The sequence below is a fragment of the Thamnophis sirtalis genome, unplaced genomic scaffold, assembly GCF_051295495.1.
Source record: "Thamnophis sirtalis isolate CommonGarterSnake01/CBP01778 unplaced genomic scaffold, rThaSir2_p1.2 scaffold_5, whole genome shotgun sequence".
NCBI lineage: Eukaryota > Metazoa > Chordata > Lepidosauria > Squamata > Natricidae > Thamnophis > Thamnophis sirtalis.
In genome coordinates, this window is record NW_028261385.1 from 101623154 (window position 1) to 101636090 (window position 12937).

The window sequence follows — 12937 nt, forward strand, 5'->3', positions numbered from 1 at the left end:
AACAACCAATGAGAAATAGCAAGAAAGTGGAAAAGAAGAATATTTAAATTGGTGAGGCATTATATGATTGGACCCAACTTCTAAAACCATCTTTTTTCTAGGATGTATCATCCCAACCCAGAAATAAGGTTTCCTTCTTATAATTTTAGGGAGTGGCAGAAGAGTATCATAGTTGATCCCCAAGCTATTTGGAGCCTCAAGTCATATTGATTGCTAACCATCAGCATACTGTACTGTAACCAGAAGCATACTGTCACCCAACACAGATGTTGCAGAGTACAGAATAACAGAATTGAAAGTGATCTCGGAGGTCTTCTAGTCCAACCTTCTGCTCAAGCAGGAGACCCTATATTATTCCAGGCAAATCGCTGTCCAATCTCTTCTTAAAAATTTCCGGTGATGGAGCACTCACAACTTCCAGAGGACAACTATTTCACTGATTGTCTTAACTGACAGGAAATTTCTCCTTAATTCTAAGTTGGATCTGTCTTTGTTAAGCTTCTATCAATTACCTCTTATCTTGCCCTCATCTGTTTTGGAGAATAGGTTGACCCCCTTCCTTTCTGAGACAACTTCTCTAATATTGGAAGACTACTATCATCATGTCACTCCTCGTCCTTTTCTCCGTTAGACTAGACATTCTCATTTCCCACAACCTTTCATTCAACCTATCTGCAGGTTCCATAGAGTATGATTCAAAGGTCTAGTAGCATCAACTTCCTTGAATGTTATCAACAAGCCAGAACCTCAGAAATCTTAGTTTAATCATGTCATTTTAGGACTCAAGCAGAAAGAGAGCCATTGGGTGCTTCATTCCCTGGTTTACAGCAGCAGGCACGGATGGCTTACTGAGAACTGAATCTGTACATGTGGGTGGGATGAGAGTCACAGGACTGTGGTAAGCCAAACAATGGTATGTGTGTGTTTTGTGCTGCATATTGTTTCAATGCAGCTAATATAATTTGTGAATTATGATTTGTGGCTTAGCATGAAGAGGGAGCTCAGCCAAGAGTGGCTATGAAAGAAAATTGTGGTTCAGCAAATTGTAGCCTAGAACGATGTCTGAACTCAGTCACTGGGGAACTTGTATTTGTGAAATGCAAACGGTGATAGCTTTTCAACTCATTGTTGCTGCAGTCCCCGAGAGAGGAAGGTACATCCGCAAACGGAAGGGACTTAAGCTTCTGGGGATCATCTGTGCCAAGGGGGAAGGGCAACCTTGCTTATCTACATTCCTGATTTAGAGAGATTCAGATTTCTCCAGCATCATAAGGCTATATTACAAGAGTCATTAGGCGAATGGGGTATTATCATTATGCGCAAAATGGGCTGCTTTCAGTATGAAAATAATCCCACACCCTTTCTCATTACTGCTCATTACAAATCCAACAATATTTATTCTTTCCATCATTAGGAGCCGAGGTGGCACAGTGGTTAAATGCAGCACTGCAGGCTACTTCAGCTGACTGCAGTTCTGCAGTTCGGCTGTTCAAATCTCACCGGCTCAGGGTTGACTCAGCCTTCCATCCTTCCGAGGTGGGTAAAATGAGGACCCGGATTGTTGTTGGGGGCAATATGATGACTCTGTAAACCGCTTAGAGAGGGCTGAAAGCCCTATGAAGCGGTATATAAGTCTAACTGCTATTGCTATTGCTGTGACCGAGAACATGGCAAGAACAATCGTGATCAAATGAAGTCTTTTTTATGGCAAATTACTAGGATTCAGGAAGTGGAAATGTGCTGCTTCTTGAAAAAGATACTATGCTTAACTCTGTTCCTAGCTCCTTGATAGCAATAATGACATGGGGGAATTAAGCAAGTGAAAAAGCTCTTGCCAAAACACTTTATAGCCATGGCAGAGAAAGCTTCATATGTTAAGTTTCTGCATGTCAAGTTGCTGGTGTAGAAATATATTAGGGGGGGGGGGTGACGGAGAGGGGGTGGAGAGAAAACTTATAAACATTTAGAACCAGGGCTCAAATTCACATTGGCAGTGTTACAAAACCAAAAGTGTGCTCTTCCTGACCCCAGTCTTGTATGAATGACACAATGGTCCAATGGCTGCTTATATACCTCCCTTCATAACATCTCTAATTAAATAAAAGGCAGGATATTAAATCCGGCTATTACTAAACATCTGAACTAAAAAAATAGAGCAGTGGCTGATGTATGCTTCTTTAAGAAAGGATAATCATAGCTTTTAAATATTTGATGTTATGATTCCCAGTTGGCAGGCTGACACAACAAAAGTACAGTACTGTATGGTCAACTCTGCACATGGATTTCTATTCTGGCAAAGTGCAAGATTGGAGGTCAGAATGTGAAGGTTCACAAAAGGAGGCAGAATTCATTTTTGATCAGCGGATCAAAGGGAGATTGAAATTGGTACAATTTCGCTTAATCTTCACTTCACAAGTAAGTTTATTGCCCTTCTGTTTATCAACACACTCCAAGAAACTAATTAATTAATTAATAATTAATTCATCAAAAAGAATGGGGACAGAAATCAAAAAATAAAATCCCCTGATTTCTGCAGCTTGGGGCGGAGAAATCTTTTTGGAAATTCTAGCAAAATGTTGCTGCCAATCAAGATAGTGATTGGGATAGGGATTTTATTTATTCGACTATAAGTGTTAATTATATTAATCTTCTGACTCAGGGAAGTTGTACAACAAAAGAGAAATAAGACAGAAACAAACATCATAAAGCAACATAAAATAATTCTGTAAATGTAAGAATGGGCATTCTCAGCAGATAACAGGAGCCAAAGCTGGTTGGACTGGGAGAATTTTAATGATCTTCTAGAATACCAGAACAGAAGGAATTATTCAAGCTTTTGGGGATAAAATGCTTCCTAATACAGAAGTTGACACAGTAAAGTTGTTGCCCTATTCAAATGCTTTGGTTTTCAAAAAGAGGAGAGGATCCTTTTGAGATGTCTGAGTTAGAAGTTAACTTTGACAAGGAATATATTCAATTTATGTCCCACATTCATTCAGGAGCTCAAGCTGGTATACTTTTGCCCCCCAAAACAGTCCAAAATTGGTCCAGTTAGAAAAACTAACTGGGCCAAGATCACCCAGTGAACTTCGGTAGCTAAGGGCGGCCAAAAAAATCTAGATACCCTACTCCATATCTAACATCCTAACCACCGAATCACCCTGACTGTCAATGGGAAGACTGAAGTTAAACTGAGTTGGAGAAGCCAGGCACAGGAAAAATAAGACTTACGTGAACCAGTGATGTGATATACTGTACTTACACCTTCAAAAAAACTCAAAGAGGGAATGAGAAGTGACCATGAGCGTTTATATGAACTGGATTTACCACCCATTCAAAGGTAGGCAAATTGCAAGGTCTACCAAACTCTAAGCTGAGTAGAGAGATGCATGTCACATCACCCTAGTCAAGTGGCTCAGAAAGAAGGAAGCCACTTAATGTTTATCATCTTTCCTTCTTAGAAGGGAAGCTCTGTGTCTGTCTGCTCATAAAAACTGAGCCACACATTTCATCAAGTTACTCAACCACAGCCCTTGTAGTGGGGAAAGATTTTTCCCTGCAAAAAGGGGGTCAGGACTATTTATTATTTATTTACATTTATTTCATTTATTTATTTTAAAAAAATGTTGGCCATCCATCTTACCATAAAGTAACCCTGGACAGCTTACAGTTACATATACAGTTAAAACATACAAACTAAAGGTGCTTTTTTTCTAAGACGCAACTGGACTTTCTGGTTTTTCTTTGACCGACTTTTCACTTCTCATCCAAGAAGCTTCTTCAGCTTCAGCTTTGACTGAGCATCTCCATAAACTATAAAAACTATGGACCTCACCTGACCTAATCTCCACCACCACCTAAAAAAAACCTGCCTATATGGAAAGACCCATGCACCAGCTGACTGACATTTTTATCAGTACATGTATGAGCTAATAGCATTACTTTTCCGAGGAAACTGGATCTGATCCCTGGCAAGGCATGATGCTGGACTTACAAAACTTTGAACAGACAATATGATGGTCTATGGAGATTCTCAGTCATCCAAATCATGATACATATGTTGTGCACTGACAAATAAAGTATTATTAAATGGTTGTCATTCCTCACCATCCAGTCAGAACTGAAGAAGCTTCTTAGATGAGAAGCGAAAGATCTTAAAACCAGAAAGTCTAGTTGCCTCTTGGGGGGGGGGGGGGAAGCACTTTTGGAAGAAGATGCGATTGTTTCAATCCACATTGAGGGACGAAGCAAACGGGACCTGCTCCCAGGGCAAGGCAGGATTACACCGGAGTACAAAACTTTGAACAGAACATACGATGGTTCCAATTCACATTGAGGGACGAAGACTGGGGGGTGGGGGGTGGGAGTTGGGGGAGACCTTGTCACCTTCCTCCGGCTCTTACCAACCTGACCTCCAGCCGCCCGCTCAGCGGTGGCCAGAAGCGGAGCGAGCGTCAACCAGGAGCTTCCAGGAGTCAAGGCTGCGCGCGGCGCTCGCCTCTCCTTCGGGAGACCCGAGAGATGCCTCCCGCCCCGCTCGCTTCGGATTTGCAAATAAGGCAGCGGGTTGAGTTTTAGCCCTAGGCGCCTTTACCTTCGTATAAGCCCCCTTCAGAGCGAAGCTTTCCGTGCGAATCCAAGCTCCAGCTGAGAGACTCGTCGAACCCAGCGCGCTTACCTGCCGGCTCTTTTCCCCAGAAGCGAACTTTGTTTCTCCTTGCGCGCTCGCGGAACCGAGCGGGAATTACGGTACCCGAGGTGTCCTTTCTGCTTGCGCAGCGGCGGCGCGAGTAGAGCCTCTGCCTCTGCCTCTGCCTCAGCAGCAGCAGCAGCAGCAGTAATAGCAGGTGCCGGCCGAGCGCTGAAAGAGGCGGCGTTAATTCTAGAATAACCCCGCCCCTTGCTTCGCTTGTCAGAGCCTCTGGCTTGCCCCTCCTCCTCCCCTTGCTTTTTCGCCCGTGTTGTCGTTCATCGGCAAAAGGCGGGGCTTGAACGCAACCCTAGCTGGAAGCCACGCCCCATGTGCTTCGAAGCTCCGCCCTAACACCATGTATGGGGTACAGACGCGGCGGTGTTTTCTGCAAACGTCACGAGGAGTTATCTTTTGACTCCGTCCAGGAATTAAGCTTGCCTTTCTTGACGGAGTAATACGACAGCGGCTGGTGATGGAGTCAATTCAGCATATTAGAGCAGCAACTTAACGGGTTTAAAAAAAAAGACCCAAGGACGAAATCATTAAATTTTTCTTCCTATGGAATTATTAATTTATATGTTTGAAATTCGCAAAGTTATTCTCCCAATGTTCCTTATAATAGTCAGTAGAATAGCATGTCCCTGTAATGTAAAAACCTTAATTATGATTATTAACACAGTTGTGTATAAGAAAACATCAAAGAGCACAGGTTACTGCAGAAGGGTGATTCTATAATTAAAATAATATTTAATTGAGCAACTTTGAGCTGGCTTTGTTGCAACTACTTTAGGTAGCCTCCTATTGCTAGTGTGCTCCAGATGGACTGAGGTTAGACCTCTGAACTGTGGATGCTGAATGTCAGATCCATGACTTTGCTGTTAGTTGTGAAGTCATGTCCTACACATCGCAACCCCATGGACAATGTTCCTCCAGGCCTTCCTGTCCTCTACCATCCCACAAAGTCAATTTAAGCTCACACCTACTGCTTCAGTGACTCCATCCAGCCGCCTCATTCTCTGTCATCCCCTTCTTCTTTTGCCCTCAACCTTTCCCAGCATTAGGCTCTTCTCCAGTGAGCCCTTCCTTCTCATTAGGTGGCCAAAGTATTTTGACTTTCATCTTTAGGATCTGGCCTTCTAAAGAGCAGCCAGGGTTGATCTCCTCTAGGACTGACCGGTCTGATCCCCTTGCAGTCCAAGAGCTAAGATTAGATCTTTCTTTTTCAACCTTGGCAATATGTGTCGGCTGAGGAATTCTGGGAGTTGCAGTCCACACATCCTAAAGTTGAAAAACGTTGAACTAGATTGTAAATGACAGGTTTGACTTAGGATGCATCCAGTTAGTACAGAAACCTAAATTATCATTAAATAAACAAAGCAAGATGAAGAACTCTTATCTCTTGGATGCTACCAAGTGGTCATCAGGATTATTGCAGCCCAGATCTTGTAGCCTAGGCATTTGAGGCAACTTGAACATATTCTGAAGGACGCAAGGGAGAGGGGACAATGTTTGTGTAGTCTATAAGCATTCCATCCATCTTCAGGTTACTACTTCATTTAAACTTCCACTTTGTTAGGGTTATTCAGATCCTTGTTACTCAGATCTCTTATCTTCTATTTCAATCTGCTTTCCAAGTCAACGATAATAGAAAGCCATGATCTTGACAGAAGTATGCAACAACTGTTACCTAGGGCAAACAGAATGAAACATTCCTTAAGTCCAGGAGAAGCAAGATAGCATTCATTAGAGACTCGGGCAAATGCCTCCCTGATTCACTGAGGTATAACAGGGGAGGTACATTCCCAGCAGACTTGCAAGATTCTGTTGGTATAGCCTATTTCAATAAAGTGTCATTGTGGTCTTTCTGTAGAGTTGTTTTTCTGGTCTGGTCTACCTACTGGCACTGACAATAGGAGCGCTTTCTTGCATATTTCACTTGCATTTCTAGGTGTGTTTTATCATTTCTTGATTTTTTTCACGCTCTTGACACCAAATAGCAATACCATTTAGACTTATATACTGCTTCGTAGTGCTTTACATTCCTCTCTAAGTGGTTTACAAAGTCAGCATATTGTCCCCAACAATCTGGCTCCTCATTTTACCAATCTCAGAAGGATGGAAGGCTGAGTCAACCTTGAGCCTTCAATACTGAAATCTAACACTGTGCCATCAGAACAATAAGGTATATGTCCCTCTATCTTACTTGCATCTTGACTACAAGATGTAAGTAATCATCACCATGCATAATTTAGGAATGTTGCCCTGAATGTATTAATAGGGAATAGGTTCCATGAACCAACAGGAACTTTATTTTTAAATAAATATTCCTAAGATTGTAGTCTACACATCACATTCACATTAATAGAATTTCCCTAGGCTTGGATGACAACTGCTAATGCTCATGGGTAAAAATTGTCTTGCTTTCATAGGGATTCCAAAATGCATTTGTTCCAAAAATTCCAAAATCCAGCATTAGTCTTGGGCCACAGGACTAATCATATAATTAAAAAAAATAATTTTATCCACTGAATCCAATCCCATGCTTGGTGCAGAAATCCAAATTAAAGTTTCCTTGGCAGGCAGCAGATACGTTTAGCTTCTTTGTGCATATAGCTCAGAGGAACTCATCAGTCATCACTTTCTGAGTAATCAATTCCTTAATGAAACTTTTGTTATTGTTGTTGTTAGGAAGTTTTTCATAACTTTCAAACACAATCTGCCTTCCTATAACTTTGAGGCCTTTATTCTGTATCTTGTACTCGGAAACAATAATAAACAGATTTTTAATATAGTCTTTGGGTACTTAAAACATACATAGATAATCACTGCAACCATCATAAATGTGAGTCAGCTGTCAAGCGCTCAAATGTAAATCACATGACCATGGGGATGCTACAACAATCATAAGTGTGAAAAATGGTCATAAGACACTTTGTTTCAGTACTATTGTAACTTCGAGCAGTCATTAAAGTGCTGTAAATTGAGGACTATCTGTATCTTAACACCTACATGAAACTGGCTCTCATACCGCTCGATGTAGTGGTGGGCTGCTGCTGGTTCAGGTGAACTAGTAGTTCTAACCACTAGCTGCCCCCCTCCCCCAAACGGCCCAGCACTAGCATGTCCTATTTATCTCACTCTCTGACCTTGTTCCCCACCCACGAAGCCCAGCTGATTGCCACACTTCATTTGCTTTTGCTGTGTGTTTGAAGCCATGTGAAAGCGAGGAAGGCACACACTCACATTTCCAGTGAACCGGTTGCTAACATTTGTGCAGACGCAGAATTTCTTTAACTCCTCGGTCTGAGCATGCCCAAGATGGTGTCCTGTCGCGAGGAGAGCTTCGGGGAGATGATTGTCCTTCTCGGGGCTTGCAGGGGGTACCCTATTCCATGGTTGGCTCCAGGTCCAGCTATGAGAACTTCCTGGGACCTCAGGGGTACCCTTGAGCTGCAATTTCCTGCCTTGTAGCCGGAACGTCGTGAGTGAAACAGGGTGGTTGGTGGTGAATGGAGAATGGAGAGCGTCTGCAGCTGCCGGCATGGGTGTGGTTGGCGGCGGCGGGACGCCCTGTCTGGGGTTTCTGCCACTGCTGCTCCCCACGCCGTGGTGTTATCCCGGTTGCTCCCCCGCCACCTTGCTTATGGATGTGATAGGCTGGATCAGCGGGGAGTGGCCGAGGCAGTTGGCATGGATATTGATGCCAGCAGAAGATGGCTTCAGTAGTTGGCGTGGGTACAGTTGGTGTGGGAAGTTGTCCTTTGTTGTGGCCCCCTCTGGTATCACCACCATTGCCTGGGCCACCGTACTGTGCCATTTGGCCCCTCCCCTTGTGACACTATGGACTGGGTCAATGGAGTGTGGCCCTGGCGACGGATATGAGTGCGGCTGGCATGGACGGAGCTTAGTTGTTGGAGTTGTTGGAGCAGCCGCTGCTGGCGCCACTGTCGTTTGCCGCCATCACTGGCCGCTTCACCACCTCACAATTTATCATCTGCTGCAATTTTGACATCTGGCCGTTACCCCTACATATTGTCCTTAACACCGACTATTGCTATGATGGACATAAGCTTCCCGCTATCCCCTTGAACACTGTCAGCTGCCCCCCCTCATGGACATGTCATCTCCCCGTTCCATTTCCCTGTGATGTCATCCCATTTGATTGATGCCACACTCTCCTCTATGTTATACTGCGACAGAACTTTACTCCCTTTGGGAACTCCCCCTTTCCCAGGGATGGTCTTCTTGCCTATCAAGAGGCTTCCTTAATGATGGATGTTGGGATCCCGAGAGGTGGCATGTGAAGAAGAGGCTTCTTAGGGGTTTCTTACAGGGGTTTTAAAATCAAATTTTAAGGGGGGGGTTGATCTGGATGGCTCATACAGACTTGGGGGGGGGGAGTCTGCCAGAGCACAGGGCAGAGCTAACTAATGGGCATGGGTCCGGAGTGCTGGAAACAGTTGGGACTCCGGGGGAGACATTAAGCCATTCCATTGGGGGGTTTACCATCTCTAATGTTTGTGGGAGAGGCAGATATAGTGGGGGACAAGGGCCAAATTATGTTCGGGGGATGCGGGGTTCACTGTTTAAGAGCGATCACAAGTTCCGACCCTCATCGCCCTTCTCGCACCCCCGGGTGCTTGGAATTATAGGACCCTGGTCTCCGGCTGGTGTCGCTTAACACCAGGTCTGTGGTACATAAGGCTCCCCTGATTTATGACCTCATACAGGAAGGTAGAGCAGACCTGGCATGCATTATGGAGACCTGGTTGGGCCATGAGGGGGGTGTTCCCCTTAGTGAATTATGCCCACCAGGCATCTGGGCGTTTCACCAGCTGAGAGCCCAGGGTAGGGGCGGGGATGGTTGTGGTGGTAGTTATTATGGAAAGTCTCGGACCTCAGGAGGTCACTGTGCCTCAGATAGGTGGGTGTGAGTCCCTTTTTGTGAAATGGGGCCTTGGAGTTCAGGTGGGCCTTTTTGTTACGTACCTGTCTCCCTGCTACGTTTCATCGGCCCTGCCAGAGCTGCTGGATGTGTTAGCCGGATTGGTGGTCGATTTCCCCAGACTTATGATCCTGGGGGATTTCAATCTGCCTTCCATTGGGGAGACATCTGAGTCAGCTCGGGAGTTCATGGCTTCCATGACGCCTATGGACCTAACTCGACCTGATTTTCATCTCTAGGCAGTGGATGAATGATCTAGATTTAGGGGATATTTCTCTCCAACCCTTGTCTGATCATTTCTTCATCAGGCTTGACTTCCATACTGCTACCCTTCACCGCAGGGAGGTGGAACCAACTAGATGGTTCCGCCGCAGGCGCCTGATGGACCCCGAAAGGTACCTGATGGAGCTTGGGACTTTTCCTGAATCCCTTACTCAGAGCTCGACTGAAGCCCTAGTGGAAGCCTGGGATAGGGCGGCCACTGGGGCCTTGGACCGTGTTGTGCCTTTGTGGCCTCTGACCTGGTGTTGATCCCGGATATCTCCCTGGTTTACCGAGGAGCTCCAGGAGATGAAACGCCAAAAAAGATGCCTAGAGAGTGGTTGGAGGGCCAGCCAGTCCAAATCTGATCGAACACTAGTAAGAATTCATATTAAATCCTACTTAGTGGCGATAAAAGCGGCAAAAAAGCAACATTTTTCCGGTCTTATCACGTCCGCAGATAACTGCCCAGCCACTCTGTTTAGGGTGACCCGCTCCTTACTTAACCAAGGAACTGGGGAAGACCCCCTGCAGGGTAGGGCTGAAGAATTTGTTCAGTATCTGCAGGATAAAATCGCTCAGATTCTGACAGGCTTGGACTCTGACTGGGTAGATTTGGGCGAGTCGACGGGGATGAATCTTGTGGAGACTATCTGGGATTAGTTTGACCCTGTGACCCCCGAGGGCATGGACAGGATTATCCTACTGCAACGACTCAGGGGGTTGGGAGTGGGGGGCATCGTTTTGTGGTGGTTGTCCTCCTACCTGTCGGATTGGTTGCAGTTTGTGTTGACGGGAGGACAGGGATCGACCCCGAGGCGTGTTACTTGTGGGGTGCCCCCAGGAGTCGGTTCTCTCACCCCTCCTGTTCAACATATATATGAAACCGCTGGCTGAGATAATCCATGGTTTTGGGGTACGGTATCATCAATATGCTGATGATACCCAACTTTTCATCTCTATCCCAAACCACCCAAATGATGCCCCCGAAGTGATGTCCTGATGCCTGGAGGCTGTGCGGATCTGGATGGGGAAGAACAGGCTCAAGCTCAATCCCTCCAAGACTGAGTGGCTGTGGTTTCCATCATCCCGATTTGTGCATCTTGTTCCATCTTTAATGATAGGAGGAGAAACTTTACTCCCCTCAGAGAGGGCCCGCAATCTGGGAGTCTCCTGGATACGTGGCTTAGTTTAGAAGAACACCTGACGGCCATGACCAGGGGGGCCTTTTACCAGGTTTGCCTGATACATCAGTTGCGCCCCTTTCTGGATCGGGATGCTCTGTGCACAGTCACTCATGCCCTTGTCCTTTCTCGCCTGAACTACTGGAATGTTCTCTACATGAGGCTGCCTTTGAAGAGCACCTGGAGGTTTCCAGAATGCGGCCGCACAGGTTATCATGGTGGTACCTAGGTGCTCCCATGTTACACCCCTTTTAGGCTGCCTGCACTGGTTGCCGGTTGTCTTCCGGGTGCAATTCAAGGTACTAATTATGATGTTTAAAGCACTCCATGGCTTATGTCAAGGGTACCTGCGAGACCACCTACTGCCACCAATAGCCTTCCACAGTCCAGTGCGATCCCAGAGTTGGCCTCCTCAGGGTGCCGTTGGCCAGACAGTGTCGGCTAGAGACCCCCAGGGGGAGAGCCTTCTCTGTGGGAGCGCCTTCCCTCTGGAATGAGCTGCCCCTGGAGCTTTGCTTAATCCCTGACCTCCGGTCCTTCCAACGCACCCTAAATAGTTGGCTTTTCCAGCAAGCCAGCCTGGCCTGAATAGAATAAAATATAGGATTAATTTGGTGGTTAATTTTAATTTAAGTTTTAAATTTTTATTGTAAATATCAATTGGGTTTTTTTGGATACTTTATTTAATGTCGCTTTTAATTTTTGTAATATGTTTTCCAGGGTCTTGCAGTCAGGAAGGCAGGGGAGGCGGGGCCTCACCAGTGTCATGAGGAAAAGAAAAGAATTTTAAAAATAATTAAAAAGGATAAGGTAGTTGCTGTCAGACTCCACAGTCACAGTGACTCTGAGTCTGCTTAGTGCTAACTGTAGGGGGAGGCGAGAGAACTATCGGCTTCCTTTGCATAAGGAATTTTTCGCCTTTTAACCCTTGCTCGGAGTTAAGCAAGTGTTAAAAGGCAAAAAGTTCCTTATGCAAAGGAGGCACGTGATTCTCCCGCCTCCTGATCTGGGAGCAGCAAATCATGCCTGTTGCTTTTTTATTTAATTTTTTACAATTTCATCATGGTGGGCGGACAAGAGGAGAGTTGAAAGAGTTTCCACAGCTGGAAAAGGTATGTGGATTGGACGGAGGGAGGGGGGGGGGATTCAAAATTATTGCAATTTAATTTGTAATTTTTTATTGTGAGAAATTTGTGCGTGTGTGTGCGTGTTTCTTTCTTCACAGTGGTGGGGTCAGAGGAGGCGGGGGGGGCGAGGCGGCAGAGCACAGCAGCAGCAGGAACATTCTCGCCGCTGTGTCCCAATAGGCCAGGCGTCTCGCGTTTATGTCTGCCATAAATGCAAGACGCCTGGCCTGTTGGACACAGCGGTGGTGGTGGGAGGAATGGGCTGGGTGGGCTGGCTGGCTGGGGAGGGGAGAGCCCTTTAAAGCCCTGCTGCCGTGTCCCGGCGCCGTCCGCCATAGACTGGGACTGGGTCCCGCTCTATGGCCAACGGCGCCGGGACTTTAAAGTCCTGCTACCCGGGCCCTGCCACCACTTTAGAGCCCTGCCGCCGCATCCTGGCACCGTCCACCATAGAGCAGGTCCTGGTCCCGCTCTAAGGCGGACGCGTTGCTGGGGCTTCGGCGGGGCTTGCCTCACCGGCCATGAAGCTCACCGCACGTCACTGGTGTTTTCTTTTATGTTGTATGCCGTCCTGAGTCCTTGGGAGAAAGGCAGCATATAAATCCAATAAACCTAAACCTAAACTTCACAACCTGAATGGTCAAACAATTTGCAGTTTCATAGAATGTTAAGAGGATGCATCGTGCCTGAAAAATAGCTTCATTTATGGAAATATAGGACTCAGAAA

General features: G+C 45.9%; 1 protein-coding gene across 1 annotated transcript in view; it reads right to left on the reverse strand.

The window, feature by feature from the left end:
• Nucleotides 1-4839, reverse strand: part of FRMPD1 (FERM and PDZ domain containing 1) — a 67955-nt gene extending 63116 nt beyond the window's left edge. Inside the window, exon 1 of the mRNA XM_087716315.1 lies at nucleotides 4679-4839. The gene's annotated coding sequence lies outside the window, so the exon portion shown is untranslated. The remainder of the gene's footprint in view (nucleotides 1-4678) is intronic.
• Nucleotides 4840-12937: the final 8098 nt, after the last annotated feature.